General features: G+C 52.3%; 2 long non-coding RNA genes across 3 annotated transcripts; one reads left to right on the forward strand and one right to left on the reverse strand.

The window, feature by feature from the left end:
* The first annotated feature begins 2,087 nt into the window (after positions 1-2,087).
* Positions 2,088-18,256, forward strand: LOC140607212 (uncharacterized). 2 transcript variants are annotated; one of them, XR_012009333.1, is made up of 6 exons: positions 2,088-2,293; positions 2,806-2,993; positions 3,118-3,223; positions 3,685-3,830; positions 4,785-4,869; positions 16,518-18,256. It is a non-coding gene; the product is annotated as an uncharacterized lncRNA (long non-coding RNA). The 2 variants fall into 2 exon arrangements; XR_012009332.1 differs by lacking the exon at positions 3,118-3,223 and having other exon boundaries at positions 2,100-2,293.
* On the reverse strand, positions 14,641-18,806 carry LOC140607213 (uncharacterized). The gene is made up of 2 exons (XR_012009334.1): positions 18,645-18,806; positions 14,641-16,151 (listed from the first exon to the last, which is right to left on the reverse strand). It is a non-coding gene; the product is annotated as an uncharacterized lncRNA (long non-coding RNA).

Here is an 18,806-nt window from a genome sequence, read left to right on the forward strand (position 1 = left end):
CGCGATCCTGGAGACCTGGGATCGAATCCCACGTCGGGCTCCCGGTGCATGGAGCCTGCTTCTCCCTCTGCCTGTGTCTCTGCCTCTCTCTCTCTCTGTGTGTGACTATCATAAATAAATAAAAATAAAAATTAAAAAAAAAAAGAACCACCCAGTGGAAAAAAAAAAAAAAAAAAAGAACTACCCAGTGAGTTTTTAAAAAATCACCCACTGTTGGATGCAACTGAAAGCCAATAATTTTGAATGCAGGAGTGGCGTATAACCCAGGCCTCAGATTTTTTTTTTTAAGATTTTATTTATTTATTCATGAGAGACACACAGAGAGAGAGGCAGAGACACAGGCAGAGGGAGAAGCAGGCCCCATGCAGGGAGCCCGATGTGGGACTCAATCCAGGGATCCCAGGATCACACCCGGAGCCGAAGGCAGGTGTCAAACCGCTGAGCCACCCAGGGATCCCCAGAGTTTTTTAGAAGCCCCCCAGGTGATCTCAATGTCCAGCTGAGGCCGAGACTCGCTATCCGGATATCCCAGGAGCTTAAAACCTTCAGCTAAGTTTGGACGCTGAGACCCACCTAGAGGGCGTGGAGCTGAACTGAAACTCTAAGTCAGGGCACAAAGACATGAGGTGTTAAATCATCCACAAAGAATGAGTGGCAGGGCACCATGGGGGGTGGGGGTGGGGGTAAGTGCCCCTTTCCTGGACCGATGCCTGCTCAGGGCCTATCCCATTCCTGCCACTCCCAGGGCCTGTGTGATCTCAGCAGAGAGCGTTGCTACAAAAGAAAAAAGAAAACAAAGAACAAAAAAAAACGTTTTTCAGATCAAACTTCTCAATGGCTTGGCTACTGCCCAGGCTCCCAGCTTGGAGCTGCTCTGGCTTTTTTCTCAGATTTGGTCTAACGGTGCGGTCCCGGAGCCAACTCATACTTGCTCACGAGCTTGTGAAATTTTCAGGACTTTGGTAAAGCAATTGTTGAACGCAACCATTATTTTTAAAATAGATAAATAAACCGTGCAAGTGACATGGATTCTATAAGAAGGTCAGGAAAACTCAAGCTCATCACCTTAATTACTACATTTTAGGGCTCTCTGTGCTCCTGAGGATTCTATTGTATCCGTAGGGTGGTAACTCTGATTATTCATGCTGATAGGCTGAAATCCATCACAGTGGAGGTAGTTACAGCACAGAAATTGGTAAATACTATAAATCATGGCTTTTTTTTTTTTTTACTTCAGTCCAGAGAGTCAGTAATTAAAACCTACCAATGCACCCCTCGATCTAGAGGTTAAAAAAGGAAAGCGGAATGCCAGCCCTGGGTTTCCTCGAGTCTATGTTGAAACCAGTTGCTCTCAGTGGGAGATGCATTTGGAAAGCTTCAAGCACCCTTCCCAGGCCCCACGCACCTGCAGTTGCTGCTGGCCCCTCTGAGAGGCTCTGTGGCCTCAGGTCCAGACTCCGCCTCCCCACCTCCTTCTGGCCCGTTTTCCGCACCCCTCCACTTTGCATCCCCATCTGTGTTACATCCATCCATCCCCTCCTTAGGACCGATGACAGGAATGGTCCTGTTTGCCCAGGTCTGCCCTGGGAGCTGGGCTTCCCTTAGGCGCACACCCTGCTGCCTGCCTTGACCCAGATCATCCTGGCATCCTAACACCAACCCTGTCAAGACCCTCCCAGGGCCTGGCAAGGGAGGTCGGGTATACCCCTTCCCCTTCATGCGGTTAGAACTGGTGCTCCAAGGAGCTGCAGGCAGGGCCACCCGAGCTCTCAGCCCCCACCCGCCCCTCCCAAGGACACTACTCCTACCCCCCCTGCAGGTAAGCAGGCACAGCCAGCTCAAACCCAACCTTAAAGGTCAGCAGGGATCACCTACCACTATAAAAACCCCAGTGCTGGAGGAAGTGCTTCCTTACCACCAGCAGACTCCTCTGAACACCAAACACCCTCCCAGTCTCTCCTGCACACCAATGGCAGCTGGGGTGGGGTGGGGGTGGCTCCCCCCCCCCCCCCCCCCCCCGCGACAGGCGCCTCAGAACCTCCTGTGCTCCAGCCCCTGCTTTGGGCAGCCCTAAACCACACAGCAGAATTTCCCATCCTCTCTCAGCCCATGACATTGATGAACTTCCCATCCAGTCGGGACCCACCGGGGACGGAGCCGCAGAAACAGACCATCTGTCAATCGCCCTTGGACCCCAGAGCCAGTCCTGCCGGTTGAAGTGTGTTATTTGGATGCTGCAGAGAGATGTGTTTTCTTTATCTGCGAGGCCGTTAACACCTCTCCTCTAAATGACGTAAGCTCGTTCACAAGACTCAATTTTTTTCTTAAGCCATCCTTTTAATTTTTTTTCCTAATTTCTAATCCAAGGAGAATTTACATACATTGAGATGTATGTATCTTAAGTATACAACTGGATAACTTTTAACAAATACATATCCTACAGTCTTACCAAAATACCGAACATCTCTGTCTTCCAGAAAGTTCCCTCGTGCCCTGTGCCAATCAATCCCCCCCTCCTCCAACCACCCCCACCCCCAAGGCAACCACTGTTCTGATTTCTACCACCAAAGATCAGTTGTGCCTCTTCTAGAACCTCACAGAAATGAAATCACACAGAATGAACTCTTTTGTGTCAGGCTTCTTTAACTCAGCATAAAGCCAGATAATTATATTTAAGCAATTTTAATTTTCCATGCAGTCTGTGTGCTGGAGAAGGTTTCTAGATTTGGAATCTTTGTGTTGGAATCTAAAATAGCTTTTGTTGGGCCAAGCACATCTTCCCTGCCTCCCTCCCTCTCCCTCCAGGCTTCAAAGACCCTATTTTATACAGACAACTTCAAAAGGACCTCTGAGCTTTGGCTCCAGGCCTCGCCCTGGGAACCAGGGCAGAACGAGACAGACCCTGGAGACACTACAGATGGAATACTACTGCAGGAGGGCCAGAGGTCCTGCAATTTGGTCCAGAAAACAGGAACGGGAAGAGTCCATGTTGGGTGAGTGTATTAATTTCCTCTTTCTACTGTAGCAAATTGCCCCAAATTTAGCAGCTTAAAACAACAGAAATTTATCAGGTCACGGGTCAGATGTCCAGGCTCTACCGGTTTCTCTCTGCTCCAGGTTTTACAAGGGCAAAACCAAGGCGTCAGCCAGGCTGGCCTCTGATCAGGGAGTTCTGGGAAGAACCATTTCCAAGGTCATTCGGGTGATGGCCAAGGTCATTCAAGTAATTGCCAAGTTCAATTCTGTGAAGTTGTAGAACTAAGGATCCCCCTTCCTGGCTGGCTGTCAGCTGGGGCCAGTCTTGGCTCCTGGGGACGCTGACACTCCTTCTCTCATGACCCCCCTGCCCCCCGCGCCCCACCATGGCAGGTTGAGTCCCTGTCATCCATGAAATCTCTCTGCTTCCTCTTCGGATGTCAGCTGGAAAAAAGTTCTCTACTAGGAAGGGCTCATGTGATTAGATCCCCAGGCCCCCTACCAATAATCCAACCTAATCTCCCTGCGTTAAGATTTCTAACTTTGATTATTCCTGCAAAGTCCCTTTTGCCATGTGCAAAGTTCAGGAATCCCCAAGACCAATTTCTGGTTGATAATTCACTAGAAAGACTCATAGAACTTAGAAAATAAATCTGTTATACTCATGATCATGTGGGGTGTTTTGTTTTGTTTTGTTTTGTTTTGCAGTGAGAGGACATAGATTAAAGTCAGCAGCGGTAAGAGGCTGGTGGAGCCGGGCCCAGGAGAGGCCAGGCGTGAGCTTCCAGGTGTCCTTCCAGGAGGGCCATGTGGACAGCCCTTCATTCTCCCAGCAACAATGTGTGACAACACAGGTGGAGTATTGCCAGCCAGGGACACCGACCTGAGCCTTAGGGTCCGGAGTTTTCACTGGGTTTCACCATGTAAATAGAAATGCCTGGCCAAAGGGCTGACCTCTGTCTGCAGCCCCTCCAGAGGTCAAGCTCCGACGTGTGGCCCAAGGCTCCAACCCTAAAACTCATTGTTTTCAAAGACTATCTGACTGGCCCAAGATCCCCAGGGAAACAAAGGCTCTCTTATCAGACAGGACCTTTCAAGGGCCCCGAGGTAACTTCCCAGGAGCTGAGGGCAAAGGGCAGATCTCTCCTTGGCCAAGGCCAATCTCTTCCTGCACACCACAAAACTAGCATTTCCACAGGTTCCAGGATAGGGAGGACGTCTCCGGGGAGCCACTCCTCTGCTAACCCCAGTGAGGGTCACTCTTCCAGAGTCCAAGGGAGCAGCATTTCCCAAAGTGTGTGCTTTGGAACCCAAATCCTACCAGTGGTTCCCAGGAAGGTTGTGTGGTCAAACAGCATTTGAAACTGTTGTCCCTCCATACCCTCCTTTCTCGGTGACCCACTTGGGCTTCAGCAGAAGCCTCGGGAAATCCTTCCACAAAGACCCCCGCTGCACCTCACTTAACCCAGCGTTGCCCAAACTGCCTTATCCATGGAGCCGTCCTCATGTGATCTCTAAGGTTCTACCAGAGGTATTTGGGGAAAGTGGAACTGTGCCTTAAGTAATCTTTGCAACCTGAAGCCTCACCACCAACCCTCTGGACCTCAGTTTCTCCATCTGCAGGATGAGTTATTGTTTTGCTTCCTCTCTGAGCAGGTCTTTGCAAATTAAATTAGCTAACATACACAAAATGCTTGGTTCATCGTATACATCTGACTGATGGTAGCTATTATTGTTGGATTTATTTTTAGGAACTAAAGTGTCTTCACTAACCTTACCTCTTGCTTCTTTGTCACTGTCAACACCAGGTCCAAAGAGCCCGTGAAATATCTTACTAGGCGGTCATGATTTCGGCCCAGGGAAATCGAAAATGGCCTGGCATGCTGGCAACCGGTAAGTCATTCTCCTCTAAGGTTCCCAAAGATCCGATGAGCTAACTAACTGGAAGGACCCTGTCTAATGTGTGTGAAGTGACTGAGGGCACCATGTTCAAAGGGACCAGGAGGGTCACGCTTTTACTTGCTGGTTACTTTTCTCTCTTAGACATTTATCGAAAGAGAACACTCTGGGGGTGCCTGGGTGGCTCAGCCGGTGAAGCATCTGCTTTCGGCTCAGGTCATGATCTCAGGGTCTTGGGATGGAGCCCCCATGTCAGGCTCCCTGCTCAGTGGGGAGTCTGCTTCTCCCTCTCCCTCTGCTCTCTCTCTCTCTCAAGTAAATAAATAAAATAAAAAAGAAAGAAAGAGAGAGAGAGAACACTCTGTGTTGGAGCTGCTCCTAGAAGGGACACATGGGCCTCTGACCTAACCCCCGAGCCCTCCGGACGTGGAGAACCCAACAATACTCCCTCCTCGAGCCTGCGTGGCACTGCTTGGCCTCATCAGCCAGCCATACAAACCAACTGCAGGATGACCTAAAAGGCTGCCACTCCCCACGTTTTCAGGGTTTCTCCCCAGCCTGTCGGCCCTCTGATCTCCAAGCCCCGTGGCCTCCCAGACCTCTGCCCGGCCTCATTCTTTTCCCATGTGGCTCCACACATGACTCCCACTCTCAGCCTGGCCCTTAGGTCAATGTCTGGTTTGGATGACTGGTCCTCTTGGCTTTGACCTTGGGGTCAAACTTCAGATACAACTCCAGTATCACTTTCAGCCATCACAGTTTAAAGCAGGTGGAGGCCCCTTCCTGGTGCCCTAGGATCCTCCTTGACATTCAGGGAGGGAGTGTGAGTACATCTGCAGGCGATGCTGAACCATCCATGGGAAGGAGCCATCCTGGAAGAGATCTAGGAAGAGGCCGGGCTGACCACGCTGCAGTTCAAAGCTGGACTTCCTGTGTGCACACCATGCAGCAAATGAGTCAGGTTTGGTTTGGTTTGCTTTTTTTTTTACATCTGACTCATCTTCTAAGAGAACCCTAAGCCATTAAGAACAATGAACATGAGGGCATCTCACTGCTCAGTCAGACAAGCGTGTGACTCTTGATCTCTGAGGTTGTGAGTTCAAGCCCCACATTGGGCATAGAGATTACTAAAAAAAAATCAAAACTTAAAAAGAAACAAGAACACGCATGATGAAGCTGGTGAGGCTGCTAATGGCACATGTTCTGAGCTAAGCTGGGTACCAGGTACTGTGCATCTTTTCCTTACATGGTCTCGTGTGACCCTGCCATGATCACCCCCAAGTTACCTGTCATTACCCCCGTTCACAGGTGAAGAAAGGGTAAGTTACCTTTATGGGGTCATTACCGGTGGGGAGTGGTGCCAGGCTTCTTCCCCGGGCCCGTGGGCCCCAGCAGCCTCTGCTCTGCCCTGTTGCGGCGTCACCCCCAATCTCCCTGGGTCTCCTTGGCCTGACACACAGGTGTGCACCGTCTAGCAAGCAGTCCCGGGCTCCATACTCTCTGCAAAGGATGCCTGGGGCTCTGGAGAGACACCTGCTTCAAGATGGAAGAACCAGGTGGACTCCTCAAAGGACCTCCTTCCAAATCATCAGGCTCCCAGCTCATCCCCGCCACGCATTGGTCCTTTGCTTCCCCTTCCTGGCCCTCCATCCCTTCATGAACACGGGTGGCTCAGGTGCCCTCCCTTCTGCTGCAGTGGGTTTTCTGGGTCTCCCCCCAAACCATCCGTTTCTGGTGAGACTAGTCCAGGCTCGGTCTTTACTGCCATCTAGTGGCCCCCAGGTTCACCGCAGGGAGGAGTGTTCCAGAACAGAGAGCCGAAGTCTAGGCACCTTTAAAATGATGCTGTAGTTTAGCTTGATGGGGCTCAGAGTCTCCACCTGGCAAACCCAGGGCCAGCCTTCTGGAAGGCAACAGTCTTGGTGTGGCCCCGGGGGCGGGGGGGGGGGCCTGCGTGAGGAGCAAGCGGCTGCCGAGGCTCGTTCTGCTGAGGCCTCGAACCGTGGGCACCTGGCATCCCATCTGTGGGAGGCTCCCCCACCCCTCTGCCCACCAGAGAGGCCAGAGGGTGTGGAGGGCAGTGTGGCCAGAGCCCAAGAGGGATGTGGAAGGCAGAGGTGGGCCCCGGGGGCCCAGGAGAGAAAGGTGTCACGGGTTTGGAGGTGTTGGAGTGGGTTTGTGTCCTGGCAGAGGCGGCAAGGGGCACAGAGCCATCCTGCCCTGGGCTGGCCCTCTGAGGAGTCGGGTGGCCAGGGTTCCCATCCTGACCCTGCTGCTCACTCGGGGAGTCTTGGAAAAGGAGCCACCACCCACCTCTCTGCTGTTGCTAGAATCTAGAAGCCCTGGCGTATCCGCTTCCTGCAGCTGCCCTAACAAACGACCTCAGTGGGGTGGCCTAAAGCACCCCGGTTGTCCTCGCCCGGTTCTGGAGGCCCCATGTCCAAACCCAAGGAGTCAGAGGGCTTGGCTCCTTCTGGAGGCCCTGAGAGTCTGTTCCCTGCCTCGTCTCTCCCGGCTTCTGGAAGACGGCGACAATCCAGGTGGCCTTGCCCCTGTGCACATGTGTGCACGTGTCTCCTCTTCTTACAAGGCCACAAGTTGTGCTGGCTTAGAGCTCTAGTCCACGCCACGCAAGGACATCTTCATCTTGATTTGATCACATTGGCCATGACCTTATTTCCAAGTGAGGTCACATTCCCGGGGGGGGGGGGGGAGGACTTGAACGTGTCTTTTGGGGGGACGCCATTCAGCCCACAGCAGCCCTCAGATGGATGGCGCATTACTGGGATACCATCTTACCTTGGGGTCAACAACAAGCTCCCCTTGTGACGAACGCCCCGGTCTTGACCCTCCACACTGGGCTTGTCTGTTCCCACCTCAAAATGTCCCTCACAGCTGGCTTGTTCACCTCCCACATTCAGTTCCATCGTCCCCCATCTTTATTTTATTTTTTTTAAGATTTTATTTATTTAGAGAGAGAGACAGAGACACAGGCAGAGGGAGAAGCAGGCATGGGACTCGATCCCGGGTCTCCAGGATCAGAACCTGAGCCAAAGGCAGACCCTCAACCCGGAGCACCCCCAGGCATCCCCCATCTTTAAAAGGCTACAGAGATGCTCCTACCATGTGACATGTCCCCAGACCAGCCCCCGGGCCCCACCCTCTCTCGCCCCGCCTCCCCCCCCCCCCCCCCCCCCCCCCCCCCCCCGCCTCCCCGCACCTGCAGGTAGCTAGGCCAGCATCAGCTGCCATCACATGGGCGGCAAGTGTGTTTTAGGGTCAACACCACCGAGCTCAAGCCCCTCAGCTGAGCAGAAACTCCTCATGGTCAGCAGGGCTCAGAAGATGTCTGCACTGCCCGATTTGTCCAGGTGGGCCTCTGAGGCACAACTGTGCTGAGTGTAACAAGGAATGTTCTAGAAAGTCAGGCTTTTCTGGGTCAAGTCGTCAGTCACTTTTGATCTTTGAAGATTTGATTGATTGATTGATTGATTGATTGATTTGAGACAGAAGGAGAGAGAGAGAGAGAGAGAGCGCGCGTGGGCACAAGCGGGAGGGAGGGCAGAGGGAGAGGGAGGGCCCCCACGGAGCAGAATGGGGGGAGGGAGTCTCAATCCCAGGATCCTGGGATCATGAGCTGAGCTGAAGGCAGATGCTTAACCATCCGAGCCACTCACGCTCCCCCGTCAACCAATTTTGTATGCTGACGACAGATTTTGCCCAAGAGCCTTGGGGAAGACCGAAGGCCGGCGGTGCGGGCCGCGCTGACCAGGGGAGGACATTTGAGACCTTGGGGACCCCCCTGGACCGCCTTGGGGAGCTGGTGCCGGGCCTGCAGAGTCAGACAGCAGACTGCCCTCACCCCAACGCGGTCGCCCGCCCTGTGGGCCGGCTCCACGCGCAATCACACGAGGCTCTAATGAAATGCTGGTTTAAAATCGCCTGATCTGCGGGAATGTTCTGAGCAAATTAAATATCCAGCATCCGAGAAGCCAAGTGGCTTGGAAAAAAAGCGCATTTATGGCTTAACAAAAGATGGAGCAGTTCGACAAGTAAGACACGGCACTAATTGGCAGCAGCCACATTTTGTTTTGTTCCCCGCAATGGCCTCGTGGAATTGTAAAAAAAAAAAAAAAAGAAAGAAAGAAGAAAGAAAGAAAGAAAGAAAGAAAGAAAGAAAGAAAGAAAGAAAAGAAAAGAAAAAAAAAGAAAAAGAAAGAAATAGAAAAAGAACATGTTGAAGCCTTGAAATGAAACACTTTAAAAAAATAGGCTAATGTTCTCGGAGACCATGTTTTAAAGACAGCTTTTGTTCCTTCCTCGGGGTTTTCTCAATCAGCAGAAACCACGGTCTCCACCCGACCGGGGCACAAGGAGATAAGCGGGAGGCACGGGAGGCACGGCTTAGGCCCGGGCAATTTTCACCTCTATCTTATCACGACCTTCAAGATGCATTATTTTCATCTGAAGTGAGGTTCCAATTTTTGGAAGAAAAAAAAGCCTTTCATCTCTCCCAACCTCATTTTCTTTCTCTCTCATTCTCTCTCTCTCTCTCTCCTGAGGGAAGCGCAGGGGAAAAACATTCCTCCACTTGCTACGGTTTGGGAGTCCCATAAAACACGCCAGCAGCCGGAGTGTTTTGCGCTGATAACCCTCCCCCACCCCCACCCCACCCCCGCCGCAGCGGGTGGCTCGTGGACGCGCAGACCCGGGCCGGGGGTCCACGCGGTGAGCAGGAGGCCGGTGGGAGGCAGAGCCGCGGGGCAAGGGGACTGCCACCCTGTGCCCATGCCTCCTGCTCCAGAAGCCGAGGGGCCGAGGGCTGGGGAAGTGGTGGGGAGCCCCAGGTGTGCGTCACCTGCAAGCGCCCCGCTGCATGTACCCCACTCCCCGCTCACGTGCTGCGGGTGTTCTCAATGCCAAGGGCTGCTTTTGTGTTTTCATTTGCCCAACCCATGCGACTGCAAGCCCCCCTTAGCACGCTGCGAGAAGCACCATTTCCTCAAACCGGTTAAGCAAATCAGAGGAGGGCCTGGAGGTAACCTTCCCCTGTCCCTTTGCATCTCTGCCCTGCAAACAGAATAAAGGAGATTTCCAGAACCACTTGCGGGGTGATGGAGGGGGGAGACAGCCTCAGGGCAGTCTGAGCCCTGGGGACCTCAGAGACCCCCCAGCTGTTGGGGCAGATGAAGGACAGGTGTCCACATGGGCCACAGTCCGTGGAGATGTGATTCTCAAGCTCTGGTGCCTGTGGAGCAAATGGGGTGAGGTCACAGTGCCTTGTGACGCCGTTCAGGGGTATTCACTGTCTTCAGGGCTGATGCCTTTCTTCATTCATTCCCCAAATATCTTCAGCACCACTCTGTGCCCTGCTCTCATTCCTGAGGATATCATAATTTAAAATAAATCTTCCAGGGCACCCGGGTGGCTCAGCAGTTGAGCATCTGCCTTCGGCTCAGGGCGTGACCCCGGGGTCCTGGGATCGAGTCCCACATCGGGCTCCCCACGGGGAGCCTGCTTCTCCCTCTGCCTGTGTCTCTGCCTCTCTCTGTAGGTCTCTTATGAATAAATAAATAAAAATCTTAAGAAATAAAATAAAATAAAACAGATCTTCCCCACACTCGTGGAACCCAAGCTCTATGGGTTGAACAGACAATAGACCAAAACATTTTCGCTGGTGACCCACCAGCAAGGCGTCTCCGGTGGATGAGAAGTGTGTCGCCCTCCACCTTCCGCCACTGCCGAGCCGGGGCAGCACAGATCCCCTCCGAGGCCTCTTCCCTCTGCCTCCAGCAGGTCGAACCTCCTTCCACCTGCACCCATGTCCCACGACCACCCAGCGTCCTCGCTCTAGGAACCCTTGGTTAGGGCGCTTATGCAGAGAGACGGTGTCTGACTTCTAGTCTCCCTGGCCCCACTGGCTTCTGTCTGCTGGGGCATTTCCAGCAGGAAGGAGAGAGATCCCCATCTGGGAGTGCGGGTGTAGACACTCTGTTCCCTCCAACCACAGCTGAAGGATGCTGTCTGGCAGGAACCTGGTCCCGCACTCAGAAGTGACATGTGACCAGTCACACTCAGGCTGGCGTGGGGCCCAGGCCCTGCGGGATTGTCGTGTTTGCGCCTGAGTGCAAACAGCCACGGACATCCGTGGCAGCTTGAGAAATGAAAACCCTAGAGTGACAAAAATTGAACCTTATTTTATTTATCTTGAGAGTCCATCCTTCGGGCGTGCACTCTCTCTCCCCTCACCCCCCCCCCATCTGTTTTGTCTCTCTTTACCTCTATCTCTGTCTCTATCTCTCTAGCTGGAACCATGCAACATGACACAAGAGGCAACTAACGTCCTTGTAGCCCCGAGATGACTTCAAGACCTGGCTCTTAGGCACCTACAGGTTATTCATATCTGCTCTTGGTAATGTAGCTTCACATTTTACAGCGAGTGACACTCCCGAGAGCTGAGGAGGTGCCCCAGTAAGCCTGGCTCACTCATAAACCTTTACAAATCCACTTTGTGGGTGTGTCTGTTTTATTTTATGTTATTTTAAAGGTTTACTTATTTATTTGGGTGAGGAGGGGCAGAGGGCAGAGGGAGAGAGAGAGAATCTCAAGCAGACATGGAGTGTGGAGCCGGATGCAGGGCTCAATCTCACGACCCTGAGATCGTGACCTGAGCCAAAATCAAGAGTCAGACGCTCAACTGATGGCACCACCCAGGTGTCCCATATTTTATTTTATTTTATTTTATTTTATTTTATTTTATTTTATTTTATTTTATTTTATTTTATTTTATTTTTAATTGTTATTTAGTTTTAGTAATCTCTATACCCAACATGGGGCTCGAACTCAGGACCCCGAGATCAAGAGGCACGTGGTCCTCGGGCTGAGCCAGTCAGGATGTGTCTATTTTACAATCAGGAGGCAGATGCACATGGAAATTATTTTGCTCCAACCAGCAGGGGTGGCTCCTAAAATCCCCTCTGGTCCTGGAGGCAGAGCTTCTGACCCCATCGTTCTTTCCTCCAGGCAGACAGACATACGTGGCCTGCAGACACGGCACCCCGGGAAGGGCGGTGCAGGTGCTATTGGCGCTCCGTTCCCCTCCAGGGTGGGTGTGATAGAGAATCCCCGATAACACCCACACCCAACAATCTGGTCACACCATCTCTGACCCCAAAAGCGACCCACCCACAATGCCTTTTAACCTCATTAGCTGAAGAAATAATGTATCCTTGGGTTCCTATCCCCAGCTTCCCTCTTGTGGAATTCAAAGGAAAAGGTAGGGGCACCTGGGTGGCTCAGTGGGTAAAGCGTCTGCCTCCAGCTCAGGTCATGATCCTGGGGTTCTGGGATCGGGGAGCCTGCTTCTCCCTCTCCCTCTGCCTGCTGCTCCCCCTCTACTTGGGCCTCTCTTTATCAAATAAATAAATAAAGTCTTAAAACACACACACACACACACACACACACACACACACACACACACACAAAGGAAAAGGGAGGCAAGAAAAATGAACTAGCCTATCGGCCTCTCCCTGGCACAGGGTGTCCTGGAGCTCACAGAAATCTCACCTAATCCTTAAAACAACCCCGGGGACAGGAATTGTTTCTAGTTCATAAAAGAGGAAATGTAGGCTTTCACAGGAGGGCAATTAACCAGGTCAAGGTCACTCAGCTAGACCCAGACCAAGGCAGGATGTCAGACCCCAAAGCCCACATTCTTGCTTCTGCAACGTGCTGCCCCCAAAATGCTGCTCTTGGCTGCAGCTGCATAAACAGCTCCAACAATCAGGCTGTCCCCAATATGTGGCCACTCTGTCAATGAAACTCTAACCTTCCTTTAGCTCTCCCGCCATCTGTCGTCTTGAGGACTCTCCTTCCTGTTTGCATCGCCCCCCAGGTTCGGGTCTACACACTTGCTCTTCTCTTTCTGCCGTGTGCCTTGGAGAATGCCACCCTTCAGTCACCCTCCCACTTACGCTGTTGTCTCTGTGTCCTGGCCTCTGTCCTGGGTGTCCTGCGTCTGCTTAGACCTGCACAGGCTCCCAGGGGCATGTCAGCCCTGCAAACAGTACCTGTCGGGTGCGACACGAGAACTGCCACATTAGGTGATTCTGGGGGACACAGATTTGTCTCAAAATCTTACTTCTTGCCTTCATCCTTACACCCAGATTAATTCCACCTGCATCATAGGTGTCAGTGAGGAAAAAAAAGAAAACTATTCAAGTACTAAAATTCCTGCATGGGTGTTTGTAAGTTTGGAAGTTGCAAAGCTTTCCAAGCACCTGGGGCGTAAATCCAGGTCAACAAATTTAGGAATACAATAACACGCTTTTATGTTTTGTAATTAATTTGCGTTTCAGGCAGGTTGGGGAGGCCTCACGTCCATTAGTTAGGGCCTGCACCTCCAATTCCTAAGTCTGAAGTAGTTTCGTGGGGAAGTCGTAGTTAAAACTGGGTCTCAGATTGTGCATGGGAATTTTTAAGGGAGAAAGCAGGGACGCGACCCAGAAAGAAAGCTAACATTTGGTTCATTTGGGCTCAGAAGTGTAAACTGTCTTTTTAGCTGTGTTTGCATGTTTTCTTTTTTTTTTTTTTTAAGGTTTTATTTATTTATTCTTGAGAGACACAGAGACAGAAAGAGAGAGGCAGAGAGAGAAGCAGGCTCCATGCCCAGAGTCTGAATGCGGGACTCAATTCTGGGACCCCAGGATCATGTCCCAAGCCGAAGGCAGACGCTCTACCGCTGAGCCACACGGTGCCCCAGTGTTTGCACGTTTTCATAACCCGCATAGGTCACAATGTGGAGTAAAATCCCATTGGCAGTCAGGGGACCACACTCACCAGCTCAGGGGAGATGGTAGCCTGGAGCTGGGCCCAGGTGTGTCCTTGCAAAAAGCCACCCCTCTGCTTCTCTCTCCCTCCCCTCCTTCGCCTTCCCTCCTCCAGCAAGAGGCTGAAACCAGCTGCAACATTTCTCCGCTGGCAGGGAGTGGGGAGACGGGGTGGAGGGACACCCTGAGGATCGTAATCAAATGTGTAACTGGTTTACCGAGCGGTCTCAGGCTCCAAGGCATAAACATAAACACATAAAATGGTTTTACATGTTCCCTAATCAATGCCATAAGCCATACTCTGTCAAATTCCACTTTCCATCGCCTGCTGACATCTCAGGCAGGTCCCACTGCCTTCTGGTCTCTCTCAGTTATTAGAAATTCCCTCCTGGCCTCAAACCACGACCTCAGTCTGATTCTGTGCCTTCAGGTCCCATGGCCTGCCCCAGCCTGCCCCGGCCTGCCCCGGCCCAGCTGTGGCCTGAGGCAGGTGTGCTGGCTGCCTGGCTCTCTCAGCCTTGGTCCGGTTCTGGCCTGACTGCAAGGTGGTTTCCGTGGAGATGGCAGGCCCATTCCCCTCCCACTGCTCTAGGGTGATGTTCAGACTCACGCTGGACGTGTCCGTGGCTGAGAACGCCCTGCTGAAGGACCCCCGTGTCCCCCATGATGGGGGAACAGGGCTGGCTGAGGACAAAGCACAAGCCTAGGGCAGCACATCGACAAGTCCTTGAAAGAGACAGAGTGACTTTCCTCTAGGGACTCAGCTGCCTCGATGTTCATACTTTGCTGAGGGCGAAAGGCAATCCTAGCCCAACTCCCAGGATCCTGTGAATCTACTTTAACATATAAATTTCCTTCAGAAATTTCCTTTATCTCTAAACCCCCAAGGTACGCGTCGGCGATCACCCCCCAAGCACATGACCCACCTGTACGCATCTGAAGGTCTCATGACTCAGGTTTTATTAGACGGTAATGAGTGACCTTTTCCCAACATTAGCCAGCACCCCCTCAAGGTCCTGGGAACCTTGCTTCCAAGATTCCTTAGAGACTTTCACTCTCCCTAACCATCTCCTGACTCCCAGGGATATAATCAGCCACCCCTCACAGGCCTGGGGCAGCCGGTCCCCGGGCTTTCATAAAACCACCATTTTGCACCAAAGATGTCTCAAAAATTCTTTGTTGGTTATCAGCTCAGGACCTCACCTATATTACAAAACTTCATCACCCCAGGCCGGCCAATGCTCTGGGCCCCTAGCCCTTGGTGGAGCACACCCAGGCGGTTCACGATCGCTGCCTGTCCTCGGCGTCATGGTCATTCACAAGGAGCCACAGGTTGGGGGACCCCCTGTCCTTTCTTTCGGGCTACTGCATCCCAGTCCCTACTTGCCCATGTTCCAGCGAGAGTGCTGCCCTGGGAATGGGAATGCTCCGGGTTGGAAGTGGATGGGAGTTCCTACATTTGCATGCACACCATACTCCAGAAGACCCGGGCCTGGCTCTCCCGGGGACGCCTTCTCCACACCCCAGTCTGTCCTGAGAGCAGAACAGGGTAGACGGGAGCCCGGCAAGAACCCAGCTAGGAGCCTGCCCTCCATGGCCTCTCCTCACAGACCCTGCCAATGCCAACAGTCATCCCCTGGAGCCCCACTGTGTGCCCCTCCGCACTGGAACATAGAATAAAATCCCAATAGATTAAACATTTATAATGAAGCAATTCCTATACATTATTCCATCTACTCTGAGAGAAATATTCTACTTTTGCCTCCATCTTATGGTGAAAAAATTGACATTTAGGGAGGGTGTTTTGTTCAAGATTGCATGATCAGAACGGTGTTATTAATCCGTCTCTGTAGAACAAAGAAATCTTACAAAGCTCAACGATTTGCTGGGGGCCCAGGGGGTGGGTCGGCAAACCATGGCCTGTGAGCCAGATCCAGCCGATTCCTCTAAGCCCACAAGCTAAGAATGGTTTTTACTTTTTTTGAAATGGTCAAAAAAAACTCAAAGAGGATGATTTTGGGACATGAGAGATTCATGTATCCTTCAAATGCTGATGTCTACAAATAAAATTTTATTAGACACAGCCACCCTCATTTGTGTACGAATTGTCTGTGGCTGCTTTGCCCTACACCGTCGGAGTTACGGAGTTGCAACAGAGACCATCTGGCCTTCACAGCCTAAAATAATTAGTAGCCGATCCTTTAAAGATAAAGTTAGGCAAAGCCTGCCAACATTGATTTTTCTCCCTCACAGTTCTCTGGGTCTCCTAGGACTATTTCCGGGCTGCAGGCTGGGTTCAGGGAGGCCTCCATCTGTGCCTGTCTGGGGCCAGCAGGACCCAGAGCACGTCCTTCTTGTGGTGGGTGGAGAAAGAATAGCAGAAATGATGTAGTTTTGGAATATTGGCGAAGTCCGAAGTCAACGGCCAAGGAAGAATTCTTGAGATGTCTTTGGTGCAAAGGAAAAAAAAAAAGTGATTTTATGAAAGGAGCCAAAGTGGAGGCAGGAGGAGAAGGAGCTGCTGCTGTGTGCTGCCCCCACATCGTCAGGTGCTGCTGATTATATACTGTGGGATTGGGGACCAGTAAGATAAAGTCCAAAAGGACTTTCATATGCTAAAGACTCACAGGATCCTGGAGGCCTGGCTATTGTCAAACTAAGATTGTTTTCCCCTCCAGCGAGGCATTAATATTAAAACAGTTGGGAGCTTCCTGGAGGAATGTTATACCCTTCTAGTACTTGTTGATGGGTTGCAGATTATAAAGACATTAAATTTTTCTCTACATTTCCTTCTACCTTTGTCTCCCACGTCAGAAACAGATGATCGGCCAAAGGCCCCACCTGGGGCCACACAGTTGTCGTCCCCGTCGCCCCCCCTCTTTCGCAGCCACCTGCCAGGCCCATTCCAGCAGGAGGGTCACCAGGCTCACACACCAAAGGGCTGCAAGGTCTAATTCCCTTACGAGGAGTGAGTGGAGAGTCAGAAGCCAAGATCTCATCCATCGACCACAGGTGGGGACTTAGGATTTGAACTCAGGACTGTCTGACTTGAGAGTCTGTGTTTGCTCCTCCTGCCTCACTGACTTCGATCCTGGGCAAAGTGTCACGGGTGCAACAAAGAAGAGAGTGGAAAACTTTTTGGGGGACAAGGCAGGATGGTTTCCCCATCGTTCCCTGCCCACAAAGGCTGTTCCTGAGCACCCGAGGGGACCATCCAGCTCGCCACCATCTCAAGTAGCCTGGGACCAAACAGAATGGCTTCTGGGGCCTCCGGAAAGCCTCGGGCAGAGCTGGCAGGAGCACTCGACTCTCCAGGAATGCCCTTGTCGGGACTGAAGAGCCGGCTGGCCATTCACTTCAATTACCCGGCAGGCATCCTCCGGAGCCAGCTCCTTTCCGAGTCAGAGTATAAATAGGTCATGTGTGTCTGGAAGCCCTAACAAACGAGAGGGGGGAAAAGAAGGAAGAAGGAGCGATAGATTCCCCCCCTTCTCCCCCCCACCCCTTCCCCCCACCACCAGTGTTTCACTGAAGCAGGAAGGAGCGGACCCACCCTGGAGGCTCTGGTTGTGAAAGGTGCAGCCGGGCCTGGAGGAGCTGCGGGGAGGCCGATAAGGGGGCGCACAGGTCCCCCCCCACCGCCACACCTGCAAGCACCCCCGCGGCCCACACAGGATCCCCCGGGGCCGTGACCCAATCGGACACTCGCCAAGCAATCCACCGAGGGAGGAAGAATTGGGATCCCTGGGTGGCGCAGCGGTTTGGCGCCTGCCTTTGGCTCAGGGCGTGATCCTGGAGACCCGGGATCGAATCCCACATCGGGCTCCTGGTGCATGGAGCCTGCTTCTCCCTCTGCCTGTGTCTCTGCCTCTCTCTCTCTCTCTGTGACTATCATAAATAAATAAAAATAAAAAAAAAAAAAGGGTCATGTCCCCATTTAAAAAAAAATAAAATAAAACGTGCACCCGCAAAAAAAAATAAAAAAATAAAACGTGCACACGCTGCTCACTCCTGCAGCTGCTGTGTTTGAAAGAAAGATATGGGGAGAAAAGAAATGTAGCAAATAATAGAGCCGCTGACGTGTTGCGGAACACCCGGGAGAAGGAGGTGATTTTCTTGTCAAGCTCCACGGGCATCAGGACGCTGAGCAGCAGTGGACGGAGAGGACCCAGGCAGGAGCCCATGTCAGAAACGCGGTGCTGGATGAGAGGTCTTCCGGGCCCACATCCCTGCCTAGATTGTCCCTCCGAAGCGTGGCCCGGATCAAATCAAACACTCCGGGGCAAGGGGACTTACATAGGTGGGGGGGGGAACCCACCACTTCCTGAGAACGTCTCTGTGCCCGCACAGCAGGTTTTACAGATGGGGCTCCGGGCAGCCCTGCGTGGGAGCGAGGCGTGACTCAGCCCATACTACACACGAGGGGACAGACTGACACAGAAACGTTCAGCGACTTGCCTGAGGCAGCCCAGCTCATGGGTAACACAGCCCATGTTGAAAATCGGATCCGAGTCCGGACCCGTGTTTTTCATTTATGACACGGCCTCCCAAAACGGTAGGTGAAAACCCTTCACCTCCAAGTGGACACGATTTGGACAATGTGGGTTGCTGCAAAATTGTTTTGCAAGATTAAAAGCCTGTGCTAAAAAAATAAAAAGCCTGTGCTCACCAATTATGAGCTCCCTGCAGCCCTGCCTCCCCTACGGATCAAACCGTCAAGATCCGCGGCAGCCAAGTCAAGGCCGCAGCTTGTCCTGCTCTGTTTTTGACGACCCGGAGCCTCACTGGGTGAGAGTGAGGCCTTGGGACCCACGCGCAGGGGGCTCTCCCCCCAGCTGTCTCCCACCCTTTGCCCCCGCCTTCTGTTCCCAACCGTTTCAGGTAGACAGCAAAGCGGAGAACGTTGACAGCGAACACACGGCTCTGCCGTCTAGATTCTACCTTTAACGCTCAGCTGCTCCTGCTTTGTCCGGTCCTCTCTCCTCCCTATGAGGCCAGATGCTTGGCTCCTGTTTTGAAAACATAAACAGAACCATAGTTGTATTCGTTGCATTGCTACCTTAGCCGCACGTTCTGCGTTGCTCTTTACTCAATTATGTTTTT

The sequence above is a fragment of the Canis lupus genome, chromosome 16 (assembly GCF_048164855.1).
Source record: "Canis lupus baileyi chromosome 16, mCanLup2.hap1, whole genome shotgun sequence".
Classification (NCBI taxonomy): domain Eukaryota; kingdom Metazoa; phylum Chordata; class Mammalia; order Carnivora; family Canidae; genus Canis; species Canis lupus.